Raw genomic sequence first — 22,373 nt, 5'->3', positions numbered from 1 at the left:
GTGAATTTCCATCATTGCATGAAACGTATAAAGCTTCTTAGTGCTCTAAGAATGAGCAGCTTACGTGGCTTGTGGGTGACTTAAGGTTACAGTCAGAATCATAATGTTGTTATTGGCATTGATTTTAGTATCGCATTACTAGTGTTTCCCACCATTTGTTTTTCTTATTTCTAAAAAGGAAAATAAAGGAAAAAAACTAAATTAAAATTATTCATACAAAATTGCTCTGTGCAGACTTTGAATGTTTTTAACTTTATATGAATAAAATGATAGAAGAGACTATTCACTCTTGGTAGCCAAGAGTATTCATCTGAACAACCAATTTATATTTCTAAATGTTGAAATTCATGAAGTAAATTATTTTATTACCCTTCTAACTAAAACTCTGGACTATTTCCAAAATTAGTAAATTTATGAGGCTGAAAGTGACCTTAGACTTTGTACTTCCTCATTTACTGATGAGGAAGCAGAGACCCAATGGACCAAGCTGCCTGAAATCAAATAGCTAATTAGTGGACAAGTCAGAACTAGAACACAAATCTCTGTTCCACAAATGACTGATCCTTCTGCAACTGCTAAATAGACTTAAGCTCACGGTCATTTTGGGCAAATAGATGGTTACTTCCTTATCTTACTCTATTTTTATTGTAATTTTTAAACTTGAGAATATATAAAATTGTTGGCCCTTATATAAAATTGTTGAATCTTCTTGTATGTCTTTGTTCGGTGAAAGCAACAGGAGATTCCCAGTGCAAAGTTCCATGTGCTCCAGAGGATTGTGGCTTTGCATACCCACCATGCTCCATGTATCAGCAGGAGCCGGAGGAAGATTATGGTGTGTACCAGCTTGTGGTCAGTAAGTTTCATTGGGCCTAAGACCGTCTGGAAAAACCACCACTGGATCCTGCAACTGCAGCACGATGTGCTAAGTAAAGCCTAGACACAAAGAAGTGAAAGATGAGATCAGAAAGGTCTTGGGGGGCATCAAGGTGGCATCAATCAGGCCACAGGCTGGTTAAGAAATCTGATCCATGAATGTTTCTTTTCATAGCCAGGCTTGTGTGAGTGCTCCTGAAGGCAGGATTCAAAGAAATTCAAGGAATATTTATTTATTGGCTCTTGCTTTCAAAAAGCTTATGATTTCTTGGGGAGAAATTCCTCACATATCATACCAAGTTTTGTAAGGTAGTTGTAAGTTATCTGAAGGACAGGAAAGTTCTGAATCTTTCTCTCCCTCCTGGTTCCTTTTCTCAACTGTAGAGATCACTACATTCCAAGACTCTGGTTGGCTACTTCACAAGCTTAAAACGTCAAGGATCCATGTGCCCTGTTATCTTTGTTGGAGGCCACTAGGCTCAGCCCCTTCTTGCACATCCAACTTGCTCGTATTGTTATAATGAAATGTGGAAACCCTACAGAATATGCAATTGCACTTTTAACTCTACTGTATCCATGTGAAAATCTGTAATAGAACATGCAAGGATAACATCCTTGAATACTTGTGCTATTTTGTTTTTTAAACAACTTTGCAATTGATTCATTTATTAAGTATTTGGGGTGAGGAGATAGAATAGAACAAGGATTGAGGGCAGGGAAAGGGAAGAATGATCAGTGAAAGGGAAGGGAAAGGTTGCCTCAACAATTCCTTGCTAAAAAATGGTGATTGACAGTGATTGATCTAATTTGGTGAATGATGGTTATTGACCTAGTTTGACCTTTAAGGTGGCTAAAAAACATAGCCAAGATAAACTTGTATAAATGATATCCTATTTGAATTATATTGAGTACTTGGATCATATATTTAGAAAAATCATATTACTCTTTAATTTTTGCTTGAATCTTAACAAAACCTTTTCTGAGCACCCTCGCCAGAAATTTTTTTAGTTCTTTTTACATGTTTTGACTGTATTATTCACTGGAAACTAATCTCATGGACTCTATATCACATAATTATTTTCATGGGCATACATGTCTCATATCTCCCAATAGACATTTTTCGTAGGGAAGGAGGACCATGCTTCAAACATTTTCCTCATGTGTTTCCTGCACTGTGTTCTGTGCAGTAGGTGCTTAATGAGCTTTTGCCAGGAGCCTGATATTTGGAAAGTTTGGCTGATTTTCAAGGCTCCACATTTTAATGGTACTGACAGAAAACCAAATCTTTAGACTCCAGTTATATATTTCATTGTCCTGACTTAATTTTAATAAGACATTGACTTATTATCCAATGTCTTATTTTCTCTTTTCTAATATGGATTGTAATTAACTCATGCAAATGTTTTTGAAGAATAATAAATCCATAAAATCTGACAACCAAATGCAAGTACAAAGATGCATCTTTTTTTTGCAGTTCTTTTTTTAATTTAAATTCAATTTGCCAACATATACTACATCATTAGTTTCAGATGTAGTTTTCAATAATTCATAGTTGTATATAACACCCAGTGCTCATCCCATCATGTGCCCTCTATAATGCCCATCACCCATCCCCACCAGCCACCTCCCTTCCAGCAACCCTCAGTTTGTTTCCCAGAGTTAAGAGTCTCTCATGGTTTGTCAAAGATCTATCTTTAAATTAAGATAATATTAATAGAGATTGATAAAATTTACCAGCTAATAGTGATGTGGAAGTGATAACGGTTAAAAGTTACAGTTTTAAGTGCTATAAGTTCTTTGTATGTATAAATGTTTTTGCAAGCCAGATTTCTAATGACCAATGGAAAATGATTTGGATAAAATAGAATTTTGTGGATAATTCTGAGGTATAAGAGAAATTTTAAAAATGTGGAGGACTTATAATAGGAATCTTTTTTTTTTAAAGATTTTATTTATTCATGAGAGACACACACAGAGAGAGAGAGAGGCAGAGACACAGGTAGAGGGAGAAGCAGGCTCCATGCAGAGAGCCTGATGTGGGACTTGATCCCAGGTCTCCAGGATCACACCCTGGGTTAAAGCCGGTGCTAAACTGCTGAGCCACCTGGGCTGCCCATAAATATAATTTTTAGTATGTATGTCTTCTTCAGAGTAGGTTTGTGCTTTTTTTTTAAAGATTTATTTATTTATTTATTATTTATTTATTTATTTATTTATTTATTTATTTATTTATTTATTTATTTATGATAGACACAGAGAGAGAGAGAGAGAGAGAGAGAGAGGCAGAGACACAGGAGGAGGGAGAAGCAGGCTCCATGCAGGGAGCCTGACGTGGGACTCGATCCCGGGACTCCAGGATCGCGCCCTGGGCCAAAGGCAGGCGCTAAACTGCTGAGCCACCCAGGGATCCCCAGGTTTGTGCTTTTGATGTATTATAGGAATTATTGCTGGAAATTTATGGCTGTGTTCTCTGGAGTTTTGTTCACATTTAAAGTCTACACTCTAACATTCACAATTATATTCCCGGGGCCCTTCAATTTGGACTGGTTGTTATTTAGTCCTTTTATACTATCATCAGTCTTGAACTTTGTGTTTTGAAACTCTCCTATTTTTGGACTCCTTATCTTTGTTGTCTTCATTTGTAATATTTGGAAGTGTGTGTGAAAGTTAATATTTTTGAGTCCTCAACCATATGAGTATATCTTTATTTTGTTATCATATAAACTTGATAATTTGTTTATAGGTATCTAGGCTAAAAATAATTTTCTCCAAGATATTTTAGGCATTAACCCTAATTATTTCTCTATTGCTCATTATTTCTATTGAGAATTGTGATTCTTTTACTTTAAATGTAATCCATTGCTTAGATCTAGAAGCTTTCAGGGAATCTCCATATTTGGTTTTCTGACCTGTTATGCTGGACATTTGTTTAGCTCCTTTAATCTGGAGACCTATATCCTTTAATTTTGGAAACTTTCCTGTACTGTTTCTCTGAAAATTTCATTCCATCTCTTTTTTTTTTGTTATTGTTGTTTCTTTCCATTTACTCTTTCTGAAATTCGTATTTTTTGGGAGTTTGGTCACTGGGATTCAAATATTATTCTTTTCTCACATATTTTTTTTCTTTGTGAGAATCTAAGTTGTATGAGGGCAGAACTTTTGTTTATTTCATATTCCTCCTACCTGGAACAATATCTAGGACATGGGAGATACTCAGTAAAGGTTTATTTGATGTTCCCTTTCTGTTCTGTATCTAATTGACTTCTTCCATTTCCACTTAACTGTTAGGTTTGTATGCCTTTTATAATTTTACTTTTCAAGAATTTTTGTTTTCTGATTTTTCATTTACTGTAACATCTTGATAACATTTCATTGATGTAATATAATGCTCTGTATTTCTCTGAGGATGTTCGTGTTTTTAAAGTATCTTTCAGCTGCATTCTCTCTATTTGCCTCATTTGTCTTTATTCTCTTCCTCTTTTGGGCTTTTTTTCTTTCTTTCTTTCTTTTTTTTTTTTTTTTTGACATCTGTGAACTTGGGTAGGATTGCCAGCTGGGAGGCTTCACTTTGGGTAACTAGTAGGGAGCTGGATTTTTCATTGGATGAATTTAACAGATCAGATTCAGAGGCCTTTTCTCTATAGCTATTCAATTTCTGCTGAAATTTCCGGCAACTAGAGGGCTGCCTTTGTCAGGGGCCAAGGGTCTGATCATACTGTGTGCATGTTTGAATGAATACTCCTGTAACCCATGATGCACTTCTGCTCTCTATTAAGGCTCATGCTTCCAGATCCCAGGTCTCCCTCATTTAGCTTTTTGAGGAGGAAAAAATCCTCCATTTTCCTGCTCAAGTGTGGTGGGGTGAATTGGGGAGGCGCTTGGGTATACGTGTCCTGGGCAGAGGGTGGAGGATGAAGCCTTAATACTGCTTTTCCAATACCTGCATCTCCTTGAGGCTCTGTTGAACAAGGTAACATTTCCAAATGGTGTGGCTAACTATGTGCCCTTTAGGTTGTGGCTTTGGCTGCTTTGCAAAGGCAGGTTTTGCTCTTCTGTACAGGCTGCCATATAACATTTGTCAAGATTTTTCATCCACTAATGTCCCCTCTCCTGCTTGATTTTGAGTATTATCTTTCTCATTTTTAATTTTCATTTTCACAGAATTTGCAGAAGATGAGGAATAAGCTTCTATACCTTATGCACCATCCTTACATGTCAGAAAGACAACCTCTGTCTTAAACTTTAAATCAAAATGTTTGAGAACATTCATCTGATTTTGATGGTTATAAAACATGTTTTGTTTCTTCTTGGTATGTAGAATGTACAGGTAACAACAATGCTGTATTGAGCATCCTGTAAGGTGAGGCCAGGACTGTCTAGAGGGCTTTCACAGATTTTCAGAAACTTAGAATTATTCTGAGAAGATATCTTTCTACTCTGGCAGTGTTTTGGTAAACATAAAAAGGAATAGCTTAGTAGATTGCCTCTGGATATATATATATATATATATATATATATATATATATATATATATGGCATTTAGCTCTTGCCCACAAAGGTAAAACACAGGAAAGTAATTACTAACAAAATGAAAATGTCACTGTAGCTTTATTAAAGATACCTTATTTTGAAATTGTCATTTGAAAATATATTTTAGTATAATCAAGGGAAACAACCCTTAGCAAATATCTTATATATTGAGAAGTAAAAATATTTTGTAAGAATAGAATATTAAGTTAAGATATTTAAACTAACTGCTAGTTAGCCATTTAAAAAAATATCTTCCCTGCCTTTTGGGTTGGCTGGTGTCAATTGATCTGAAAAATCTGACTGTTTTTTCCTGGAAAATCTTGGGGAAGTTGAGCAGTATACTTTATGGCTCTTGGGATCAAAATTGAAAGTGCAGAAACATTATGTTAGTTTGGGGTTATGGAGCATTATTATTTTCCCCTGAGGAAAAAAGGCTGAGAGAAAGGAATGAGACTCCACTTCTGGTCTGGGCTATGCCACTGACAACCTCAGGAACTTAAGTCAGGATAACTGATCTTCCTGTGCCTTAGTTTTTCCATCTAAAACTCCATGTGTGATCATAGAGAGGGAATAATAAAATTGCTCTAGTCTACCTTCGTAAAACTGTGTGAAGTTCGAATTACAAGTACTCTGAGAAGTGTAAAATCTAATACAAATACAGGTATAATTTAAATTTAATTGAATATGTAAAATATTCCTATTTATTTGCCAGAGAGGAAGTATAGTATAGGGGACTGAGCTTGACTTCTTGCTCTTTTACTAAATACTGTTTAACTTCAGGTAACTCACTTGACTTCTCTGTGCCTCCAATTCCTTATTTACCCAGTAAGGAAGATGACAATGCATGAGGTCATGAGGTTATTGTAAGACTCAAATAATTGTAAGCCCTCAGGACAAGGCAAGTACAGAGGAAGCACTAACAGCTAGATACTTCTTATTACTAGGGATAATTATAAGCAAATAATTATGATGTCAAAATCTCTAAGTAAAATTCAATATTTGCATTCCACTGAAGCTGAGTATCTTACATTGATTACAAAGGGGGAGAATTTTTAAATCTGGTGTTGAGTTAATGACCATGTAAAAATGAACAAGTTTGTTCTAATTGTTTTTTTTTAAAGATTTTATTTATTTATTTATTCATGAGAGACAGACAGAGAGAGAGAGAGAGAGAGAGAGAGAGAGGCAGAGACATACGCAGAGGGAGCAGCAGACTCCTCGCAGGCACCCCGATGTGGGACTTGATCACCAGACCTCAGGGTCATGCCCTGAGCCAAAGGCAGATGCTCAACCGCTGAGCCACCCAGGCATCTCAGTTTGTTCTAATTGTAAGATAACTAAGTCAGTTTTATGCTTAAGAATCAAACTCTTCTGATTCAACAGAGTATCAATCAATCTTGCCATCATCATGCCTTGATTTCTTCCTCAGCTTTAGAGCCCCAACATGGTGGTCAAATTCTCTTTTCACATTAATACTGTCTTTCCCCAGGTGATGTCATTTAAACTTGTGTTGGCTAACTTTTCTATAGATGGCTAAGTAATAAATATTTTAGGCTGCATGGGTGGTAAATTGTCTGTTGCTGATACTCAACTCTGCCATTGTAGTAAGAAAAAAGCTACAGATGTTAGGTGAACAAATGATCTTGGCTGTATTCCAATAAATATTTATTTACAAGAACTATGGCTTGTAGGGCTGTAGTTTGCTGGTGTCTGATCTAAACTCATGGCTTCACTTACCACCTATCTATAAACAACTCTCTGTATCTCCACCCCAGAATTTCCTTCTGTGCTCCAGACTGGTATGTCTGATGACTTGAACATCTCACAGGGACTGCATCTTCAAAATCTCCAAAAACACACTTGTGGCTCTCTTATATCCAGGCCCACTCCATACAGCATTCCTGTCTTAGTGCCTAGAGCTGGGAAGTAGAAAGTCCCTGTTATGAGTAGCTGTGAGGTGTTGAAGTTTACTCCAATAGACCCTCGGGCCAGGCTGCATGGGCTCAACTGTCAGCTCTTTACTACTACTCTTGATGGTAGGTGTTATGTTACAGTGCTTTCTTATGGTTACTATTACTTTTTCACACTCATTCATAGACGATCAATCAAGGAGTCTTGAGGTTTTACTCTTTTACATATCTCTTGCATCTGTACATTTATGGATTTAATTTTTCTCTGCTAACACCATAGTTTGAATTAAGATCACTTCTGTTGAGACCACCTCTAGCCTAGTTTACCGCATGAACTTTTTGTTTTTGCTCACAATATTCTCCCTGTGTTTACTCTTGCAGTAGTCCAGTTCATTCTCAGCAGTGCTCCCAGAGGAATCTTTCAGAAATGCAAATCAGGGATGCCTGGGTGGCTCAGCGGTTGAGTGTCTGTCTTTGGCTCAGGGCATGATCCTGGGGTCCTGGGAGTCCCACATCGGCTCCCCTCAGGGAACCTGCTTCTCCTTCTGCCTATGTCTCTGCCTCTCTTTCTCTCTCTGTCTCTCAGAATAAATAAAAAAATCTTTAAAGAAATACAAATCATTTCATATTATGTACCTTTTAAAAATGCTCCAGTGATTTTCCAATGCTTTTGGGATAAAAACCACCATCCTACAGGCTCAAACTGATGGCCCCTACCTATCTCTCCAGCCTTATCTCTCATTTCCTCCTGGTATCGATGGGTGCCCCTGTTCCCACTATTCCTGACTTTTGCTTTCTAGCTACTGTGGTCTTTCATTGCTTCTTCACCCTCCAGGGTCTTTGCACATGCTGTCCTATCTGCTTGAAATGCTCTTCCTTGTCCAGCTTTACCTAGTTAATTCCTCCTATACTCATACACGCATATAACACCTTGCATTTCCCTTCATGTCACAATATTACATGATTTGTTATGTTTCTTGTTTAAAATTGTGTCTAGCACTACAATGATACTCTTTAAGTATAGAACCATGTGGCTCTTGTTTATTATTGATTTCTCAGTATCTAGCAGAGTGATTTTGCTCAATAAATATTTGTTGAAAAAATGGCCTAGTATTTTATTTTATTTTTTTAAGGATATAAGCATTTTATTTTACATATATTTTTTATTGAAGCTCTATTTGCAAACATATAGTATAACAACCAATGCTCATCCCATCAAGTGCCCCCCTTAGTGCCTGTCACCCAGTCACCTTGGCCTAGTATTTTACATCAGTGATTTGCCTAAAATCTCAATGCCTCAGCTAAGTGTTGACTTAAATATTTTGTATTTGCATGGGGTTTTATATTTTATAAAATACTCACATATATTAAATCAAAATAGCTTGGGGGATTCGATATGACAATTATGATTATTTTGATTCTCTGTATAAGAAAATATAGTTAGGTCACATAATTAATGAGAGAAGAAACATAAGTTTTGTGAGACCAACTCCATGGGTCTCTCTCTAATGATTCTGCTGTTTTCTTGGATGTCAGGACAAAGTATGGTCAAGCGTACCTCTTAGGATGAGCCAGAGCCTCAGTTAAAGGGAATGTGATATGCCAGTGCCCTGAGATTTCAGTGGCATAAAGGAGCTAGGGAAACAGTCTGTCTATTGAACCAATAGTGACTGTGCACCAGCTACATGTGGTGTCCAGTGTTTGGTGCTGTGGGATTCAACGGTTATATGACTTGGTCTCTGCTCTCAATAAACTTGAAAAATCAAAAGCAAAGCATATCAGAATACATTTAACAATATAATTATACTGTATTTTATATGCTAAATGAGGTACACAATACCACATGCTATTGGTTTTTTGAAAAATGTAAACATTAGCAAAACTTGTACAATAATGAAGAGATAGATAGGTGGAAGAGACAAAATTTCTTCATTGAAAGTTGATCTTTAGGAACCTAGCACATGTGAAGCCTTTCTCTAGGCACTGGGGATGCAGCGGTGAATAAAAAAGGCACTGTTCCTGCTCTTATGGATATGTGAAGAGAGGAAAATAGCAAGTCATATTCCAGCGAGAGTGAATGGATTGATCACTTTGCCTAGATAGAACTGCACTATCCAATATGGTGCAACTAGCTACATGTGGTTGCCTGAATTTAAGTCCATTAAAATAAAATAAGATAAAATAGCAAAAAGCACAGTTCGTCAGTCACATCAGCCACACTTCAAGTGCTCAATAACTATATATGGCCAGTAGCTACCATATTGGACAGAAGAGATATAGAACATTTCCATCATCATAGAAACTGTTGTTGGATTACACTATCCTAGAATGTAATATTTAGGTTGAAAGCAGGCTTTAAGATGAATAAATAGACAAGATTTGGGGGAGGAGATGCTTAACCCAGGGAGGAGGGATCTTAACAAGGACAGTGGCTGTAGGAATGTAGAATGCTCTTGCAGAAGGCAAGATGGGCAGAGTCACAGGTGAAGCTGCAGCCAGTTATGAATTACTCTGAGTTTCTAGCCTGAGGGAACCACAGAATGAAGCTGCCTTAAACAGGCACTGGGGAGTTAAGAGAAGGAACAATTTTAAGAGCCATATAATAAGAACAGTTTTAGGGTTCAAAACAAACAAGAAAGCAAGTAAAGGTGTTTAACAAACAGTGGATGATAAGAAATTGGAGAGAGAGCATCTATTTTGTCAGGGATAACTGGCTTCTTATGAGTTAGACAAAGTGTTAGACAAGACTGTGTACATCATTCTCAACCTAACTTGCATGAGTTTCTAGCTCCACTGGTGTTAAACATATAGTATTTTAAGATCTGGGCTTGGAAAAAAAAATTGAGCCTCAGTTTTCAAACCTAAAAATAAGAGTTAAAATTATGTTTTTGAGTTTTTATCAAGATTAAGTGGGTTGTTAAGTGCCCAGCACACCAGTTACTGGCCCTGAATGGGCAATCCATACTATAGTACTCTCCTTCTCTATTGTCGGTGCTGACAACATCAAATCCCTGATGAATATTTCATAATTCAGTGGGATTCCGTAGTTGTGTCTCCTGTGGAGCTGAGGCAAGCCTGAGTGACACCGTGCTCTCCTTCCTGATGGGAGTGACAGCAGCTTCCCACCAACCAGAGAAGCAGCAGGGAGCAAAGAATGAGCATTAGGATTAGGCTGGGGTCAGTGTCCTGGTGGTGTGGCCTGGCCACTTGGTAGTTTGACATCCATGAAATGAGAAGGTTGAAATGACTGACTGGGATCCCCTCTGATCTAGATTCTGTAACCTCAGACCTCAGACTCAGGAAGGATCTCACCTTCACTTTCCGAGTGTCAACTATCAGATGGGCCTTACTTGGATTTGAGATTAAGAAGGCAGAAATGCTCCTAATACAATAAAAAAGGCATGTATTCATCTAGTTGACAAGAATCAATGTAGAGTAAGAGTTGGCCTATTTGACCTTGTGAAGGTCATAGTTGTGGCCTCTGTTCATGGAATTCCTAATGTGGGTACTAATGAGTCCTTTTGAAATTAGAGCCTGTAGAGTCTTTATGCCACCTTTGACTCAAGTGGCCTCTTTGATCCCATGGTAAATGACAAAGGTAGAATGATTGTGAGGAAGTGAAATGAGGCACAAAGGACCACAGAGGCAATATAGCTTGGAACACCATCCTCCCACACAGAATCTGGACTTTCATCCTAAAGTCCAGGAATTCAAATTATATTGGGGATATGGTGAGAAAAAAAGTGCATTTTGATGAAAATTCAATTAAAAGAACAATTAATTGGGCACTTACTACTCACAAAGGACTTTGCTTGATGATTTTAAAGAGACAAGGATAAATCAAATAGGCTTGGTGCTCTCAAGGAATTTATAATATAAGAGAGTGGGGGTGGATAGGACAGACACAAAATAAACAACAAAAGGATGAGTCTATATTTCCAAAGGAGATTAGACTGAGATAAATGCAGATAACCTGGAGGTAGTATTTGAATTATGTGCTACTGGCTAGTACCAAAAAAATCTGAAAAGAGATAGACCAGGGGATGTTCTCTGAATGACATCTCTACCTTACCCCACCCTCTAAACATGCTTTGCTGCCCCAAAAGAAATTGAAAAACTTTGGTATAGGGTGATTTTCCTTAGTAAATCATATTTAAATGAGACGGCTGTATTTTTGTGCTTCATGCTTTGCCAAATCCTATTTAATTAACCTACTTAGACTTGTTGATTGAGGTTAATTAGACCCTAGGATTGATGTTAATTGCCATTGTAAATGGCCAACGTTATAGGCAGTGCATTTTGGATTTGGTAAAAAAAAAAAAAATTGAGATAGAGGTCTATTTTTCTTAGCTTGCTTACTTTTTGTTTTATGCTTCCCCCTTTTTTAGATAAAAGGGCATTCCTCCATCCCTAATTGTATTCTAATTTGTTTTTGTTGTTGGTAGTGGGTGGATGGGTTACTGCAGGAGTTGATTCCATTATCATCAACAATTCCTTAGGTATATAGGCAGCCTTGCTCTCTTGATCATCTTTTTCTCTCTCCCTTCTGATTATGCCCCACCCTACATGTGCACACACATATATACACGTTTACACACACACATATATCCACACACAAATGCATGCATGCCCATGTGCACACAGTACATGAATGTGCCTGCGTGTGTGTGCGCGCGCGCGCGCGCACACACACACACACACACACACACATACATACCCTATGGTCCACTCCTGTTTCTCTCCAAGCTTGCATGAGTTTTCACTTTCTTCCTGTGGGGAATGAAGGAAATCTTGCTGGCAATTTGATAGAACACTCAATGGAAATAAAAAGAATGGAAATGAAGAAAATAAGCAGTTCTTTTTGTAAATTGTGTATTATGTGGTGTTGACAGTGGTGGTGATGGTGTGTGAGAAGGGCAGAAAGGAAGCAAACAGATACAATGAGAGAGAAAGAAGAAAAGGCAACATGTTCAGAGTTGGAATGTGTGAGGGGAGTGGCGTGTTTCCTATTTATTTCAGAGAGGAGTTCAAAATGAGGACAATTTCCTGCCATTTATTTGACTTAATTTTCCCATCACATCTCCTCAGCTTCTAGGTATTTACATGAACTCAGTTCAGCTACAGCTGTCACATGAAAGGTGCTCTCTCCTCAGCACATGTGAGTAGATATTTCTACACATATGAAATGCGGTGCATATTTATACAAGATATATGAAGTTAGACCTTGGCATGCTCTGCAGTGTGCTACTCTGGGAGACTTTTGGATAAGCTGCCTATGGGCTTTATGCTCATCCAGTTCCTGTCACTGCTTCCTTCTCTCCTGTTAAGTGATGTTCTCTGTCCCTGAGCTCTGACTCTTGTCCCTTAGCAGATAGGACAGATTCCAGTCCCCTCTCATTCCTCAGTTGAGGTGAGCACATCTGATAGACACATCAATAATGAAGCAGTAGCTAAGATGGCAGAAAAATCTTCATCTAGGGATGCCTGGGTGGTTCAGCAGTTGAGCGTCTGCCTTTGGCTCAGGTCGTATCCCCGGGGTCCTGGAATCAAGTCCTGCATCCGGCTCCCCGCAGGGAGCCTGCTTCTCCCTCTGCCTATGTCTCTGCCTTTCTCTCTCTGTGTCTTTCATGGATAAATAAATAAAATCTTTTAAAAAGAAACTTCATCTCTTCTATTTCTCTTATATGTGGATGAGAACTAATGGAATATTAGAGTTGTGAGAAAAATGGCAACATGAACTTTCATAAACAGGAAGAAACAAGAAGGTGTGCTTTGATGTCTGTGTATTTATATATTTCTGTCTGGTGAAGGTAGTTTTTATTTTTTTTTTACAACTAGATGTGTTTGGAGATAAATATACATCCATGAAATCATCACCATGATCTATGCTATAAATATACTCATCACTTCTGAAAGTTTCTTCCTGCCCTCTTTATTTATTGTTACTATTAATATTGTTATTAATAGTTTTTCTACCTCCTTAGCAAATTTTTAATTATATAATACATTGTTGTTAATTATTGGTACTATGCTGTAGGTAGATTTCTAGAACTTCATCTAGCATGACTGAAAGTTTGTATCTTTTCACTAATATCTCCTCATTTCCCCCTCTCTTTGGGCCCTTATAACCACCATTATACTGTCTGCTTCTATGATTTTGGCTATTGTAGTTTCCATAAAAAGTGGTATCATGTACTATTTGTGTCTTGCTTATTTCAATTAATGTAGTGTCCTATAGGTTCATTCATGTCACAAATGGCAGGATTTCCTTTTTAAAGGCTGAATAATATTCCATTCTGTATATATACCACATTTTCTTTCTCCATTTGTTCATCAGTGAACCTATAGTTTGTTTCCATGTCTTGGCTACTATAACTATGTAATATAAAAAGTTTGGGAAAATAAATAAATCTTAGTATCTCATCTTCTCATTTTATTAACCTCTTTTCTCCCAAAGCCTTTCTGCTCCATGTATGTGCTTTATTAGTTTTAAGATTTTATTTATTTTTAGGAGAGAGAGAAGATTTTATTTATTTTTAGGAGAGAGAGAGAGAGAGGGAACATGAGAAGAGGAGGGGCAGAGGGAGAAGCAGATTCCCTGCTGAGCAGGGAGCCCGATAGGGTGCTCGATCCCAGGACCCCCACCTGGATCATGACCTGAGCTAAAGGCAGACGCTTAAATGACTGAGCCACCCAGGCACCCCTTATATGTGCTTTCTTAATGATCAGAAATTCTTCTGATTTTCTGATTAAGATCACGTGGATAATTCTGCATTGGAGTTTATACTACATTTGGCCAAGAGTATACATGCTCTTACCTTATGTTTTTGACTAAAGCAGTTGTGTATAATAATAGCATCAATTAAAAATATTTTGAGTATACTACTTAGAATCATGCCAATTTTCTTTTTCAAATAAATAAGGGAATGACATATAAGACCTCATTTATTTCAGTGTATACTTTACTACAATTTAAGTCTAAAAACCAAATATTTGGCCTCTATTATTTTCTTTGCAAAGTTGCTTCTTAAAATATTAAGAGAAGTGGTGTAAGTATTTTCATATTTATTCCATAAACATTTTTTAATGTCATTATTATATGTTAGGCCCTTTGGTAGGTGCTGGGGATCTGATCTCAGGAAGTTTACAAGTCACAGCAAAGACTATGGTTGGGTCATGACAGACTGCACTGGCAATAGGACAGAGGCTCCAACTCCGGCTAGAGCTTTGGGGAATTGAAAAGCTTCTTGGATATGGTTACTCCGGAGATGATTCGCGAGTAATGAGTTAGGAATAAGTCAACTTAGGGGTGGAGATTTGTTTTTAGAAGACACTGAGGATAATTTTGACCCAAACAATGTATATATTGTTCTTATGTTTTCAGGATTTGCTATAACACATGTAGTAAAAGTTTAAATTTGTAAGATTAACTTATTTATATTGATATTTTATCTACTTCCCAAAATTGCTTACATGGATGATGGTGATGATGATAATGATAATGATGATAGGTGTGTTAGTGTGTACATTTACATGTCCTAGGAATATCTGAATGAAAATTAAACGCCATAGAGTAAGAAGAGGGGATGGCATAAAAATTGTAGATGAAGTATTTATAATTCAATAGTAAATGTAGCTCTAAATACACCTATGCCAAGGCATAGATTTGCTTTATAGTTCTATTTGCCTGACAAAATAAAATGTGGTAATTCATCAGGTGAAATAGACTTTTTCTTGGTACCAAATTCCAAAAGGAATGTATTGTGTATATTTCTATTTAAGGGACTTTGAGCAATCCCTTTCTGAAATATTTTTTCCATGCGCTTTTAGCAGCACTGAGTAGAGATTTCAAACCTGTATTCTTTGGCAAGTGCCTAGAGGGCAGAGCCTCTGTTGCTGATTGAAGGGACATCCTAATTCATTACACACCAGACACACAGGTGGCAAAGTTGACATTTCCTTGTGAAGGCTAAGGAGCACCAGCTGAATACTTTCTTGTTAGGAAAGCGATTCTCACCTCAGTGTGGAACTGGGTTGGGGCCACATTTTCCTGATATAGCAGCTTTGGATCTGTTAAAACCTGTTGTTCCATGCCATAGATCATGGAACAGATGAATGGGCCTGGATAATGTCAAATGGCAGTTATTACCAGTTGGTTGTCCTGAGCATGGAATAACTGTGCCATGATTCCTGTGGACTGGTTGATCTTGAGTACTCCTGCCTGTCTACACTGTGAATTAGCTACATAATACATCTCAAAGGAACTAAACTAGCTTCTAGGGTGTAGTTATTCAGTATCTTTAATTTGAACAATGAAGACGGTATGGCCTAAGTTGTATTTTTGTTTTCACCATCATTTTTACTGAGTTATCCTTTTAGATGGTAATTAGATGTCAGGTCCAATTTTTTTTCTTGAAACCATTTCATGTTCACATTAGTAAAAACATGTTTCTAATCCATCTAAATGCTGATCAAATCATTTAAACATGGAGAAAGTAGGAGGCTGGCTAGAAAATAGTCTCATTTCATGCCATTTAGGATTAAAATTGGATCTGTGAGAAAATTATTCCTGTCCTCTCAAATTGTTAGTTATGTATTATGACCAAGGCTTTGAAGGGGCATCAGTAGTCTACAATCTATATGAAAGTCACACAATTTGACCCATGAGCAATTTCTATCTATAAAATCAAGGCATTATAATAGATCACTTAACATGATGACTTAGCTTTCTGGGGACAAGTGGTAGTGGTGGTGGTAGAATGTGAAACAGAGGACACACTGGATGTTAATGGATGCATTTGCGTGAATATCTTATGTGTAAGATAAAAATATTAACATATCTTGCTCTTGCAAAAACATAGGTTATAAGGAGCTTTTATATACATCAATGACTTTTGATTTTCACAGAAATCTATGGAATACAAACAGCAATAAGATTATCCTTGCTTTACATATGATGGAACTGAGAGGAAACTCTGGGAAGTTAAGTGATATATTCATGATCACATGGGAAATATGCAGCAAATTTGGGATTGGAACATGGGCTTTCTGACTCCAAATATAATGTTTTTTTTTTTTTTTTTTTTTTTTTTTACCAAATGTAAACTGCAATTCACTTCAAAGAAAGCTAACATAGAGTTTGGATAAAGTTGAATGTCAGTTAATAGAAATTATGTAGCCCAATGTTAAATTATGAAATCATTGTGCAATAATCACAAATCCTAGAATTAGCACAAATTTAAATTGAACAAAATGAGGAATGTAATAATCAAGTGCCTTACTGTAAAATAAGTCTAATTATATATTGATCTATTTTGCAATGGGGAAAGTATTGTTAAGATGCTCTTAAGTCTCTGGAAACGATGAAAAACTTTAGAGAATAGTTCAGGAATTCTGCTCAATTACAATAACCATTCTTTCTGCTCCAGCAAACATGGTACCCAATGATGTGTTTTTAAAAAAGCAATGCATGCACAGGGATGTGATTGCCATAAAAGACATGGAAATAAGTCTCTTTGGTGGCCTTATATTTTAGATTTTTCTGTACTTTCCATTCCAACAACTCTGGGAACGCGATGATACCATCGGACTTCAACATCCAGCAAAGCTGTGCCCCAAAGGGACAACGTATGCTCTGTTCTAAAGACATGTGAAACATCCCTGTGCAAATGTGTGATGAGTTGACAGAACAAAACCTCTACCATATTACCAGAGCCTCCCCCTCCCTACTTCAGACTTCAGTTGTATATCATCTGTGTTCTCAACTGGTGTCAAAAGACCCAGGGCCTTTTATTTGTCTCTCTGGATTGTTGATATACTCTCAGCATCAGAGAAGGGCTTTCTCCCATGTTCTTCCCTGCTCACCCTCCCTACTCCTGCTAAGAAGAGCTGTCACTATTTCAATAACTACAAGCAACAGATCACTATATACTTTAATCCATAAATAAATATTTCTTCCTTTGAACTTTATTAAATTTAGATGTGTTTTATTCTGAGTCTGGCATCCCTATCATTTAGACATATAAAACTAGCAATTAATTTTGGTCTTTAGGGGTACTGGTGGTCTAGAAACAGTTTATGCCAACAAAAGCAAAGGAAAACCTCAAACATGAAGACATTACATTTAAATAAGAAAATCACAAAGTAGCTCTGCAACTTGTACCTGATGGTGTCCATCAAAACTCCTGGATTATTCAAAGAATTTTGAAGATGGGAATTCTATTTTTTTTAACATTATCCATCTGAGTAAAATAATTCTCTAATGAAAACCTAAAAATTAAGTCATAATTTGGCTAATTATGAAAACATTGATAATTATATACTGGCAAATATCTTCCTATTAAATGTGAATACTTTAAAGATCTGAGCACTTACTAGATAAAAGCATTGTGCCAGATCCTACAAGGAAGTTTTGATAGTTTTGCTTTCAAAGTACATATAAACTAGTGAAAGAGAAGACACTCAACCAAAACCAATGATCTATTTGCTATAATAGCCAGCCCCGTAGACTCTGAATAACTTCTGAAACTACATCATACAAGACAGTGCAACTTCTGCCTTGGTCTTTGGATTGCTCTCTTTGGAGGGAGCCAGAATTCTGCTAGGTTAATACTTGATCAGCCCTCTGGGAATGCCCAAATGGGAAGCAGTGAGGCCTCTACCAGGAGCCAGTGCTAACTTGCCCACCAGGTGAGTGAGCCATGGCCTAAGTGGATCCTCCAGCCCTAGGAGACTTCAAATCCCTGTGATCCTGGTCAACACCACTGTAACCTTACAAGAGATCTTGAGCCAGAACCAGATGAGCTGTTCCTGAATTTCTGACTCATAGAAACTGTGAAAAGCAATCAGTTATTATTTTTATTTTCAGCAAGCAATTTTTGGGGTGATTTGTTATTGAACAACAGATAGGTAATACACTGAGCAAGCATCTAGTATGTGCCAGGTGCTATTCTGATAGGTCAAATGGTAATAAGATGGACGATGTCTGTCACCCTCCCAGCTTATAATTTATCAAGGAGATAATCAAAGATTAAACATGGGAGAGGACTCAATATGGCTGAGTAGGAAGCACCATTAATCTGTCTCCTCATTTAGACAATGATTGCACACATTAGAATCTGTCTGATATAACCATTTTTGGAACTCTGGAGCCTGTTGCAGCCTTGGAACTTTGAGAGCAGGACTTGGTTGGTAAATTAAGGTTAATTTAGATCAATTTCAGCTTTTAGCACAGTAGCAGCTACCCATCACTCACCCCTAGCCACATGGCAGGCAGCTGTGCATGTGTTCCTAGAGCATCTTGCACACAGCTCATGGGAGTCAGGGTCAACAAAAACAACCCTGTTCTCCAAATATCTGGGATCTGTGCTCTGATTGTTAATTGCTGCTGCTGATCACAGAGGTTCAGACAAAGAGGCTAGCAGCCATTTTTTTGCACTCCTCTCCTTCCCCCCATTGTTGCAAGCCCTCCTGTGGCTGAAGTGAGTTCCAGGAGGATTTAAAGGGCTAGTCATTTCTCTTCCGCTTTAATTTTTTGCTTTTTTCCTTTTGGAAGCCTGATATTAAAGAGTAGGAAATTTTAAAAAATTGCATATACAGGAAAAATTAGAAAGTGACTGCATATGCCCAGGGAAAGTCGAAAGTCTTGAGGAAACCTTAAGTTTACACTTCAGGCTAATTCTCGGCATAGAGACAGCCTACAACAACAACAACAACAACAACAAAACGAAAAGAAAAACAATAAAGAAACATAGCAAACCCCAGGAGACAGGGGAGAATCTATTTCCAGATTTACCACATTATTAGATTCAAATGTCCAATGTTTAACAGTAAAAAATCACAAGGCATACAAAGAGACTGGAAAGTATGGTCCATACAAAGGAAAAAATATATCAACAGAAAATGTCCCTGAAGGACTTAATGGCAGATATTCTAGACAAAGACTTTAAACAACTATGCTAGAAGTGCTCAAGGAATTAGAAGGTATGTAGGAAATCAAGAAAATAATGTCTGAACAAAATGGAAATATTAATGAACAGATAGAAAACATAAAAAGAAACCAAAAAGAATTCTGGAGCTGAAATGTGCAATAAGTAAAATGAAAAATTTACTAGAGGAATTCAAAGGCAAATTTGAGCAGGCAAAAGTAAGAATCAGTGAATTTGAAGATAGGACGATGGAAATTACTAAGTCTGAGGAACAGAAAGAAAAAAGGTTGATGAAAAGTGAAAAGAACCATTGAGTGGACCAACATCATGGTTGCATCATTATATATATCATGGAAGTCTCAAAAAGAGAAGAGAGAGAGAAAGGGACAGAATATTTAGAGAAATAATGGCTGAAAATTTCCTAAATTTGATGAAATATATTAACATCCAAGAAGTTCAATGGACTCTAGGTAAGATGAACTTAAAGAAACCCACATTATAATCAGACTTTCAAAAGCAAAAGCAGAAAACAGCAAGAAACATTGTCACATACAAGGTATCCACAATAAGATTATTAGCAGATTTCTCATTAGAATCTTTGGAGACCAGAAGACAGTGAAATAGTATAGTCAGAGTGCTAAAAGGAAAAAGAAACTGTGGACCAAAATTCCTATATCTGGTAAAACTACTCTTCAAAAGTGAGGGAGAAATTAAAGACATCCCCAGATAAAGGAAGTTGAAGGAGTTTGTGACAATTAGAGTTGCCCTGAAAAAAGGAGGTTCTATAAGCTGAAGTGAAAGGATGCTCTACAGTAGCTTGAAGTTATATGGAGAAATAAAGATCTCAAAAAAGGTAAATATATGCATGATTATAAAAAATACTATTATTGTAGCAACTGTTTATAACAACTTTTGGTTTTCTACATGATTTAAGAGACTAATAAATTTAAAGCATAAGAACAATTATTAATGTAAAAGCCAGGATTACTGTACTTTGTAACTCCTAATCTTGTTTTCTACATGATTTAAGAGGCTAATACATTTAGAAGAATTATTGGGGGATAGCCCAGGTGGCTCAGAGGTTTAGCGCCGCCTTCAGCCCAGGGCCTGATCCTAGAGACCCAGGATTGAGTCCCACATCAGGCTCCCTGCATGGAGCCTGTTTCTCCCTCTGCCTGTGTCTCTGCCTCTCTCTCTCTCTCTCTCTCTCTCTCTCTCTCTGTCTCTGTCTCTCATGAATAAAATAATAAAATCTTAAAAAAAGGAATTATTGGTTTATGTTTTTAGGCACATGATGCATAAAGATGTAATTTTGGGACATCAACAATGGAACGGATTAGAGACAGTGTGGTAAAGGAGCAGAGTTTTTGTATTATTGAAGTTAAACAGTTCTAAAATTAAATGAGAGTTTTACAACTTTAAGATGTTAAATGTAATCCCCATGGTAACTACAAAGAAAACAGCTATAGAATATATGCAAGAGGAAATGAAAAAGGAATTTAAACATTTCACTATAAAAAATCAACTAGATACAAGACAAATGCAGGGAATGAAGGACAAAAAAGCTTTAAGGTATATAGAAAATGAAAACAACAAATGAAGGTACCTATCACTAACTACTTAAATATAAATAAACTCTCTAATCAAAAGACAAAAGTGGGCAAAATGGATAAAAATACATGATCCAACTATATGCTGACTATAAAAGATCCAAAGACATAAAAAAATTGAAAGTGAAATGGTGAAAAAAGAGATTCCCTGCAAATAGTAAGCAAAAGAGAGCAGAGGTTGCTATACTGATATCAGACAAAATAGACTTTAAATAAAAAAAGATTACAAGAGACAAAACACAGTATGTTAATAAAAGATTCAATACAGCAAGAGGCTATAACAAATATAAACATTAAACACTTAATGACAGACTGTAAAAATGTCTGAAGCAAAAACTGACAGAACTGATGGGAGAAATAGACAGTTTTATAATAATAGTTGGTGATTTCAATATTCTACTCAATAGTAGATATAGCAATCAGACAGACGAAAAGTAAGGAAATAGAGGACTTAAAAACATAATAAACCAACTAAATCTAACAGCTATGCACAGAATGCTACATAGCAAAAATAGAGTACACATTCTTCTCTGATGTACATGGACATTTTCTAGGATAGGTATTATGTTAGGCCATCAATTAAATCTCAATAGATTTACAAAGATAGATACAGAAAGTGTATGTGATCACAAGATGAAGTTGGAAATCGTAATAAAAATAAACCTGGAAAATTCACAAAACTTGGAAGTAACACATTTTCAAATAACCAATGGTTAAAAGAAGAAAAGGGTAATTAAATAATACTTAGGGATAGAACGAAAACAAAAACACAACATACCAAAACTTGTGTGACACAGCAAAAGCAGTGCCAAGGGGGAAATTTATAGCTTTAACACTTGAATTAAAAAACAAAGATCTCAAATCAACAACCTAACTTTATAACTTAAGAAACTAGGAAAAGAAGAACAAACTAAACCCAAAGCTGGTAGAAGGAGGAAGTGATAAACATTAGAGTAGAGATAAACAAAATAGAAAATAACAGAGAAAAATCAGTAAAACAAAAAGTTGGTTCTTTGAAAAGGCCAACAAAATTGGCAAATCTTCAGCTATATGGACAAAAAAAAAAGACTCAAATTACTAAAATCAGAAATGAAAGTGGGACATTTTTACTGATTCTACAGATATAAAAATGAATATAAGAGAGTATAATGAACAATTGTATGATAACCTAGTTGAAGGGGCAAATTCCTAGAAATGCAAAGCCCACCAAGACACAAAGAAATAGCAAATCTGAATAGACCTATAACTAGTAAGGATATTGAATCAGTAATTAGAAATCTCCCAACAAAGACAGCCATGGATCTGAGCTTCACTGGTGAACTCTACCAAATATTTAAAGAATTAATACCAACCTTTCTCAAACTTTTCTCGAATTTAAAGAGGAAGGAACAATTTGCTAACTCATTCTATGAAGCCAGCATTGGCCTGGTACCAAAGCCAGATACTACAAAAAAGAAAACTACAAACCATGTCCATACAAAATATTTCAAACAAAATACTAGTAAAAATTTTCAACAAAA

The sequence above is a fragment of the Nyctereutes procyonoides genome, unplaced genomic scaffold, assembly GCF_905146905.1.
Source record: "Nyctereutes procyonoides isolate TBG_1078 unplaced genomic scaffold, NYPRO_anot_genome, whole genome shotgun sequence".
NCBI lineage: Eukaryota > Metazoa > Chordata > Mammalia > Carnivora > Canidae > Nyctereutes > Nyctereutes procyonoides.
Note: the sequence above shows the minus strand (reverse complement) of the source record.